A 10,425-nucleotide genomic window follows, 5' to 3' on the forward strand; every position below is an offset into this window, starting at 1 on the left:
AACTTCCTTACCTTTGTCACTAGAAATATGCATGAAAAATAACACACACACTTTCCTCTGACTACGCTTTGCCTGCATAACTGTCACCATCCTACCTGATGTTGCTTTCTTATTTCCCTGTAGGACTCTTGCTTCCCCATTGTCATCCACACACTCAATGACTTTTTCATAACAATCCACCTTGTTCCTATGAAGATACAACCAATCCATGGCCAACACCATATTGTATGATCCTAACAATAATAAATTAAAATGTGTTGTAGTAGGCATACCATTCAAATCAAATGAACAAGATCTTACCCAATGATGAACTCACTTCTTTGTACCTGTATCCAACTACACTAACCAATATTCTGCATGAAATTCCTTACTCAAACCACACTTATCCACCAAGTCAAGACTAACATAACTATAATTAGATCCAGGTCAATTAAAATAGAAATAAATTAATCAAAAATCTTATCGTCCATCTCAATGATAGATGCTTGATGGTCTATCTATTTGTTATCCAATGCTACATAAATATGAGGAACACTCTAACCAAAATCCCCAAAAGTATATGCCTCCTGCGCACTATATATTTGAGGCATACCACCTTGATTTTGTAGAAAATACCTCTTAAGGTGATCCTTACCCAATGTCCAACACTCCAACTGACTATTACCCTCACCTCTATGCTAATGTTGTGACCCATGTCCCTATCTAGTTGCATTGAACCTCTTTTTTGGTGCCACATTTTCTTTCTCTTCTGGATTCTGAGGCCTTTCTCTTTTCAGTTTCCATTTACCTTTACCTTTATCCATATCCTTTCCATCCTTGTTGAGTTTATTCTTACGCTTTGAATATTCATAGAAATGCTTCAATTTCCCAATAAATTCCTCAAGTTAAAAAGGCTCATCATACTCAATTTGGTCTCTAAATGCTAATGGAAATCCACTGAAAAATCACTGAAATTTAGCCTTCTCATCTTTAAGATACAATACATACCTCAATAGCTCCAGTAACTTAGTCATGTACTCTTCATCTGTCATTGATCCCATCTATAGCTCATAGAATTCTTTGGCTTTACTATCGTAGTACCTTGATAAAAAGTACTTCTTCCTAAAAATCCTATGGAACTCGTTCCAAGTCAAGTCATCTATCTTGATGTCTCTAACCCGCTTGACATCTTCCCACCAGATGTTTGCTTTACGTCTCAGGATGCAGATAGCTATTTTGGCTTTCATACTATCTACGTACTCATGTATCTCAAATAAATTCTTCATCCCAAGTATCCAAGCCCCTACATCTTCTAGCTTCTTCAAATCTCCATCAAAAGTAGGTGGATTTGATTACTTAAACTAATATAGAAAGTATTGCCTATAGAATGTTCCCCCTATCACTCCTCCCATAAGGATGATAACAATGATGATCATGATGCCTATCAAAACCAAAACTAGAATAATACATCTATCCAACACCTCTCCTATACTAAGTGTCCAACAATCTTCCATGTCTAACCATGTCATCTATATCCGAATAGTAACCACTATGAGACTTACTGCCATATGCCCCATTAGTTTTGTCCTCCTGTCCATAGCTGATCCAAAGTGGCCCTTGTCACCACAATTCTAACAAACTTTGAAGAAGTATTGCATTAACCTCTACTTGTTTCTCTTGTGCTTGCATGATTTTGTCATTGTCTACCCTACAACTTCTTATTTCTTCCTTCAAGATTCTCATTGTGTCTGCCAAATCAGAAGAGTCCCCAACACCACACTACTCATCTGATTCATAGGGAGAGGCTTTGTAGTCTACCATCTTCCTAGTCATTTGATCTCTTTCTTTCAAGGCATACTATGCCAACTAAACCAAATCAAAATAAACCAATGTACCTTAGCATAATTTGGGGATGATATCTCATCTGCAAGAAAAACCAATCAGCATAGTACATGCATAACATAATCATCACAAAATATCTACATATAATAAATAAGCACATAACCATGTAACCATTAGCCTAGCTAGAGTCTAGTATTCAATGCATGAACATATCAACTACACATACCAGGGCCTCATGCATGGCAACGCAACCATACCAATGTACACTAACAGTATGCAAGCATAAACAACATGTAACCAATCATATACTCATGACGACACACTTCACAACAACAACAACTTCTTTCACATGGTGAAATCACTACAATCATGACCAACACCATGCATATGCAACAGCCACATAGACCATAAGAATGATTAACACACACAAAAACGGCATAAATGCATGACCAACACCTACCCATCTAGTCAGAGGGGTGAACCATGATCTGATACCACCCTGTAACACTCTCCTCGCACATCTACCTAAGTAACTATCCAACCGGGGTAAACATGTGACGATAGGATATTATGATTGGATCCAACCTCCTATGTGACCTTAAGGAAGTGGAATCGCTGGAAACACAACATGAAGACCTTCCACATTAGCTACAAGACTCCTAGGAACCATCCCAATGACTCAGGCAGCTAGTGCCTAGGTCCCACTGAGGCTTTAGACCACTTGATCCCTAGACACTCCCATGATATGGACCTAATAGCATGTTGGAGGCTTTGGATTCTCTCATGCTGAGGCATGCTAACATCCAGGGACTATTTTTCCCATTGTTGTGCCAATTTCCCTAAGATTTGAGCCACTTTTTTAGGCCCAAAGCCCAGGTCACTCTCTAGAATTGAATGGCACCTTTAGAACAAAAATATAATATGGAAACAATGATGCAAATGTAAATACTTTAACAAGCCCTTAACAGAATCCCTACTAGCCATGATAGGAATTTCGTCAAACATATCATAAATATGTAATCTACAGGTATAAACAACATAGTTAAGCATAGGAGTCTTATACTTATCTGAGAATCGCTATGAAGAATTGTTCCCTTATATCATTTTCTAAATTATCATCTATTAGGTCATAGATACATTGTTCATTCATTTACAAGTAAAAGCATGATGAGAGCCATACATAGCCACTATCATAAAACATATATATAACCAGTAGAAACAAAAATACCAAGGAAATCACAACCATATGATCCACATATAAACCAATATAATACTTATAGAAATACAAGGAGAAATAGCCTCATATTGATGATGAAAAATCCAAACTCGGGATGGGACTACCACATTCCACTCGACCATAGAATGGTTGAGCCAAATATCTCTTCAACCGTTCAAACCCATGCCATATTCCAAGCGTGAATGTGGGACTCAAACCAAAAGAGCCAACCACCGCATCTTGAGGCTAAACCATTGTTGGGCATGGCCCAACTTAGTCCAAGTTTTGGGTAAAAGACCTTGCAGAAGAAGGAGTGGACCACACAGTGTTGGTGAAGATATATTCATCATGTGGTCTTTTATGGCTTTCGGGATGGGACAAAGCCCTTATTTTCTAATGGGTATTTGGTATTAGTCCTTGTTTTATGGATCCATGGTATGTGGACCATGGTTTTTGAAAAGATGAAATTTATTTAAGAAGATGTAATACTTTGTAAATGATATCATCATAGAAGGTAATAGAAGAGATCATTCGACAATTGTATTTGCATTTGTAGTCTATAATTTTGGGGGAGGCTCCACAGCTAAGTCTACACAGGCTTGAAATAGCCTGTAGCTGAGTGCGCACACTAACTGCAATTGGGTGTGTAGGTCGAAGAAGTTTATATATTCAATATTTATATTAATAAAGAAGAAGTTTTGGAAAAGTATTGTATCTCTTATATGTGTATTGTCTATTGTTATGTATTTGGTTATGCATGATTTTCACTGAATTATGCGAAGAATTGTAAGATATGTTGTTATTTGTTAGATTTTATGGCTTTAATGTGGATTTGTTAAATTAATCATCTGTGTGAAGTTATTTATGGATGCAAAGTTATAAAGTATAAGTAAATACATGGTGCTGCTAAGAAGACATCCCTTCGATTGTGGAAGCATGGTTCTACAACCTCCCATAATTGCTTCAGGTGAGACTGTGATCTACATGCAGGTTGTTGCTGAAAGGGCTAGTAGTTGAGGGTTTTTTTGGTGTGCAACACACTCTAAACCTGGGTCAAGCCCCTTCAAACCAAAAAATTATTCCATTGCAGGGATGAAGATCTGCTTAAGGATATGTTTTGGCATCCGTCGAAGAAAGATATTCAGGAGTGGATTGGATAGAAGGAAAGAGAATATGTAGAAAAATAAGATATAAACCCTACATTATAAACTGAAGAGTGGTTGCAGAAATACAGTTACGAAGAGGAATACAAAATATTCCTTGGTTCATTCCACATTGAATTGTATGAGTGGGTATCTAATTTGACCGAAGCATATGACCTGTTTCAAAGGCGACGAACCTAAGGAGTGGAACCCTGATTTGATACAGTGGCTCAAGAGAATTGATAATATTATATCAAGGGCTAATGATTTCTGGATCGATAACATTTTGGGAGGATTTATCACTGAGTTCGTGATCGATGAGATCATGTCCTATAACGAAGCTGAATGAATATTTTTCAAAGGACCACGAGGTAAGTTTTTAATTATCTAAAGCTATGAACACATATTTCATTAAAATTAGAAACATTTTATTACAAGGACATCACCAGAATTGAGTTTTTTGACTATTTATAAATTAAATCCACTATTTAATTCCAAATTTAATGAAATATTTGTTTATGGGTTAAGATTTTATTGTGTGAAAAGGGGGTTTTGCAGATGCAGTCAAATTAATGTTTGAGCAAAGAAGAAATAAGTCGAAACGAGGAGCTACACAAAGTGGAAAATGATATACAACATAGCCAAATAACTATATCGAGACTGTTTATAGCCCCCTGTTAGGATTTAAGAGCGAAGAAGAAAGAAGTAGGTCTACAACCGCGCGATATTCCCCCACCCACCCTGAAGGCATGTCGAAGTCAAGCGCTGAGACGAATCAGGGTGTCTTTGGGATTCCCCATCCATCCACCCCACTCATACCCCATCCCCCTCCCCATACTTCCCCTACACCTCTACACGTCCACATCTACCTCCACCTCCACCTTGCCCATCAATAAGAAGAAGAATGGATGATGACATTAAGATACCTGTCTTTAAGGGAATGGGATCAAAGGTCGCTGACCAGTTTTGGTTTTTATATGATGTAGTATGGATAGTGAGACAAATTAATAATGATGATGTAAAGAAGGCACAACTCATCACGTCGTTGTAGGAGAAAGCATTGACATGGTATATGAAATACTTCGTGAGTAAGCTGAATGCTACATTTAATGAAATTAAGCAAGGATTGGTAGCAGAATTCAATAAAGTGAAATTAGAATCGAAGTGTATCATGGAGCTATAAGAGATCAAGCAAGCATCGACTAAATATGGGTGGGAGTTGGATCAGGGATTTAAGGTGTTGATGGGTCAAGTGAGATTTGAAATACCCCCACAACATCACAAAGAATGGTTCATATCCATGCTACTACCACATATTAGATTACCTTTGACACAACAGAAGATCGTGACTCAAGCTGAAGCATTGGAGATTGCGATGAACTTGGAAGCTTCTCCGGTTGGAGATACTCACACATGTGTGTAGCAGATACAGAGTCACCTAGCCAATCTAACCTTGGAATTGCAGGATCTGAATAAGGGTAAAGAAGTCAAACCAGAAAGATTAGAAGTATGGTTTACAAAATAAAAAGCAGAGGGTCATTATAAGGATCAATTCCCTGTGTAGAGAGATTATATTTCAAGTGGAGCCCTAATCCAGTAAACCTAGGTTTGTGGTATGATATTTGTTGAATGAGAGGTCAGCATCACTCTGAAGACTACTAATTACTGCAGAAATATATACAGAGCCCGAAGCAACTATTTTATAACTTTTGTAGATGAGTAGGGCATGATCAGAAAAATTTCCAAAGTTATGACTTAATGATGGAGCGCAGCGCTTATAGTTATATACTTCAAGCTGAAGAACATAGACGTGAATAGAAAGGTCATAATGTTGGTCGAGGAGGATTTCAAGGAAAAGGAGGAGGAGGAGGAGCTAGTCAAGGATGTGACCAGATTATATGTTACAATTGTGGATATGCCAGACACTTCACGAGAGATTTCCAGAACTCCACAACAACCTGCAATTACTGTAATTATTTTGATCATGTGATAGAAGAATGTCCCATCCTTATTGTAAACATGCAGAAGAAAATAAACTAGAAGCATGAAACAAATGTCCAAGTCATGACTGATGAGCCAAGAGAAGATCAACCATGCATCGACATTGTAATGAGAAGCGGAACCACAATAGGGGATGATAAGGCTCATGGGAGAAAGGAAGTTGAAGCTACATGGGTAAGGAAAGCTACTGAAAAAACTCCTACATTTGATATCTTGAAGGAAAAGTAAGAATTCATGGAGGCGAGGTGAATCTTTATGCATGATGGGGCATTGACCTCTACCGCGCAGCCAACTTAGAAGGATAATCATGAGATAGTATCGGTTGCAACACAAGAGGTGGATTTGAATATTTTGAAGTATTTTTTGAAAATAATACTGAGAGGGGGGTGAATCAGTATTATCAAATTCTTTTTCAACTTATATAAATATTAGCAGATCTGACTAATGAAACTTGTGTATACCTTCCAGACTTATAATTTAATTTATTCTTCAGATGTTGATCATTAATCTGTGTGTCAGAACCATATAACAGTAAGCAGGAACAAAAAAGTAAAGCAGACAGTCACACAAAAGAACACAAGATATAAGGTGGAAACCCAATGTGGGTGAAAACCACCAGCTGCAATATGTCTCTATCTTCTTTCAATTAGAAACTTCCTTTTACAATGATTCTGTACTAGTGCAGTCTTATAGCAGCACGCAGGCTTCAACCTGCAGAAGGCTACAACCTTCTCTTGTTCTCCAGACTCTTCTGGAAGGGAGCTACAACCCCCTTAGCTCTTGTACTAGCTGAGGTACTAGTACGTAGGTGCTGACCTACAGAAGACTTCTCTTTTCTTCCAGGGACCACGTTTCATAAATTTTCAAACTAGATCCATGAATATCAATCAAACATCAAATAGATCTGAAATCAACCAACTTCCTTGTACAAATACTGAATCAATAACTTCTCAGAACACAGTACCAGTAACCAGACACCAATTCAGAACCCTGAACACTGCAGTAATAGACAAAAGCAGCTAAAACATATTTCAAGAAAAAGTCAAGAACTTCACCAATAGAAGACCTGTGTACATCCGTAATATTCAGTTCTTCGACCTGCGGGTATCCACACCTCCGCTGTGTCGAACCTACGGGTATCTGCACCTGCCCTATGTCGAGCCTGCAGGTATCCATGCCTGCGCTCTGTCAAACCTGCGGGTATCCACGCCTGCACTGTGTCGAGCCTGCGGGTATCCGCGCCTATGCTATGTCACACCTGCGGGTATAGATGATTTATCAGACTTCACTTATACCCTAGATTATCAGATTTATGGATCTGATCATGCACCAAAGAGATCTCGACCCATCAGTAGATCTATCTTGTAATGCTCAGGTTTATCCTTGATTTAGTTCCAGCTATAACTCACCAACCGATCACGAGTATTTCAGATCTTGCTCATCTCAGGATATTCAACACATTAGTTACACCAGCCAAATGATCTCCTTTCCTTTTTATAGTCTAGCCTTACTCAAACCATGGTCCAAAACCATAGAGATCCAATACTAGGGACCCAAAACTTGGGTTCAATACTTTAGAAGCAAACACCACGGACCAAAACCATAGGATCAAAAATGTTGGACTAAATACCATGGACCAACCATAAGATTTTCCACATGTGCGCTTTTCTCTACATGAAAGTGCCTGTACTTTACGTCCGCACTTTTTGTTCGGAGCACCTGCGTACATGTCCGCAACTTTTGTTCGGCGCACCTGCCTATGTCTGCGACTTTATGAATAGGAACCTGCGGGTGTCTTATTTTCTACTATTTTGAGAGCCTGAACTTGTGATCTGCTATTTGAGTGAGTTGCCATCAAGGACAACACTTATGTCATCGAGCCAAACCTGTGTCATAATGCCAATAATCTCCCACTTTGGACTTGATGGCAACCCAAAGTCACTCAAAATCTTTTCTCCCCCTTTGACATCAAGGGCAAAGGGTTATGCTCCCCCTGAGTACATGTTGAAATCTCTGCTCTGCTATGCTGTCCAAGCTCCCCCTGACATATAGGAAAGATCTGCAAGAAGATGTTCTACAAAAGAAATATGACTTTATACATCATAATTGACCTTCCTATCACCAAAGACTCATACATACGACTCCCAACCAAGTGGGGATACATGATATAATAAGCATATTACATTATCCATCCCAGGCATAGTGGGGCACCAAAATAGGTCGTTACATGACCTTGACAAAGGAAAGATAGAGACAAAATATTAGCAGCATCTGTCAATCATTATTCATGTTCTCCTTCTGCACTTGCTCCTCCTGAAATCAAAACAACTGAAGAATTGAACCAAGATCTTCTATGATAATGCCAGCAATGCATTATTAAAGAATATATGCTCCCCCTGAACCTGTGCCAGATTGTCTCTGACAGACCCATATCAGACTCTTCTCATCCTTGTTTTTCTTCAAGTCAAATGTATCAACATAAGCCAGCATATGTACGTGTATACCCCATATGAAACTCGCGTACAACCAACAATCTCTGAAACAGAAAATATTCAACAGCAAGATGATGCATCAACTACACCCAAATTTTGTCCGAGGTATTCAAAGGTCTCCCTGGGCAATGGTTTGGTGAGAATATCAGCAAGTTGTTCCTTAGAGGGAACATACTCCAATTTGACCTTTTTTTCGAGCACTTGTTCTCGGAGAAAATGATACTTGATCGGTATGTGCTTAGTCTTTGAATGCATGACAGGATTCTTTGAAATACTGATTGCACTTGTATTATCACAAAAAATGGATATATGTGGAGTACAAGTGATTTGAAGATCTTGCAATGTTTGCATCATCCAAAGGAGTTGTGTGCAGCAAGATGCAATAGCTACATATTCTGCTTCAGCCGTAGATAATGCAATAGAGCTTTGTTTCTGACTGAACCAAGATACTAATCTAGGACCAATGAAGAATGCACCACCACTAGTGCTTTTCCTGTCATCCACGCTTCCTGCCCAATCCGCATTAGTGTATGCATGAAGTGCGAGATCTGTACCTCTAGGATACCATAAGCCATAGTTTTGAGTTCCTTGAAGATACTTGAAAATTCTCTTAACTGCCTGAAGATGAGTTTCCTTTAGATTTGCCTGAAACCTTCCAACTATTCCCACTGCATGCATAATGTCTAGTTGGGTACCTATTAGATAGAGCAGACTACCAATCATGGATCTATAGGTTGGTTGATGTACAACTTCCGATTCATCATTTGCGCTGAGGCTGCATCCTGTCACCATAGGGGTACATACTGGTTTCGAATCCTCCATCCCATATTTCTTCAAGATCTGCTTGAGATATTTGGTTTGTGATAGAAAAATGTTGTCTTTGTTTTGTTGGACTTGTAAACCAAGAAAATATTTGAGCTCACCAAGCATGGAAATTTCAAACTCTTTCTGCATCACCAAGGCAAAATTTTGACTCATGTCTTCTTCATTGCTACCAAAAATGATATCATCAACATACACAACAAGTATCAGCAACTTATCATTGTCAATTTTTATATATAGATTGCTATCAGTTGATCCTTTTATAAAACCTTGTTGATGGAGATACTTATCCAACTGATAATACCATGCCCTTGGAGCTTGTTTAAGGCCATAGAGAGCCTTTTTGAGTCTGCATACAAGTTTTGGATCATTTCCAAGAATAAACCCATCTGGTTGTTCAATATATACTTCTTCATTTAAGTCTCCATTCAGAAAGGCAGATTTTACGTCCATCTGAAATACTTTGAACTTCTGAAAGCTAGAGAGAGCAAGGAACATTCTTATAGCCTCAAGTCTGGCAACTGGAGCAAAAGTTTCTTCAAAGTCTATGCCTTCTTGTTGTGCATATCCTTTACAAACAAGTCTTGCCTTGTTTCTAACCACATCCCCATTTTCATTCAGCTTATTTTTGAAAATCCATTTTGTCCCTATGACATTCTTATCTTTTGGTCTAGGAACCAACTCCCAAGTGTTATTCTTTTCAATCTGCTCGAGTTCTTCCTCCATGGCCTTGACCCAGCATTCATCTTTGCAAGCCTCTCTTACATTCTGTGGTTCAGTGGAGGAGAGCAATGCTAGATAGCTTGAAGCTTCTGAAATGGTTCTTCTTGTTTGTACACCTGCCTGTTTCTACCCCAAAATTTGAGATTCTGGATGATTCTTCTGAACGTATCTGGATGGAGTCTTTTCTTCTATCCTTATCTTTTCTTTT

Source organism: Pinus tabuliformis, chromosome Q (genome assembly GCF_031772625.1).
Source record: "Pinus tabuliformis cultivar Carrire ecotype Pingquan chromosome Q, CPIR1, whole genome shotgun sequence".
Classification (NCBI taxonomy): Eukaryota; Viridiplantae; Streptophyta; class Pinopsida; order Pinales; family Pinaceae; genus Pinus; species Pinus tabuliformis.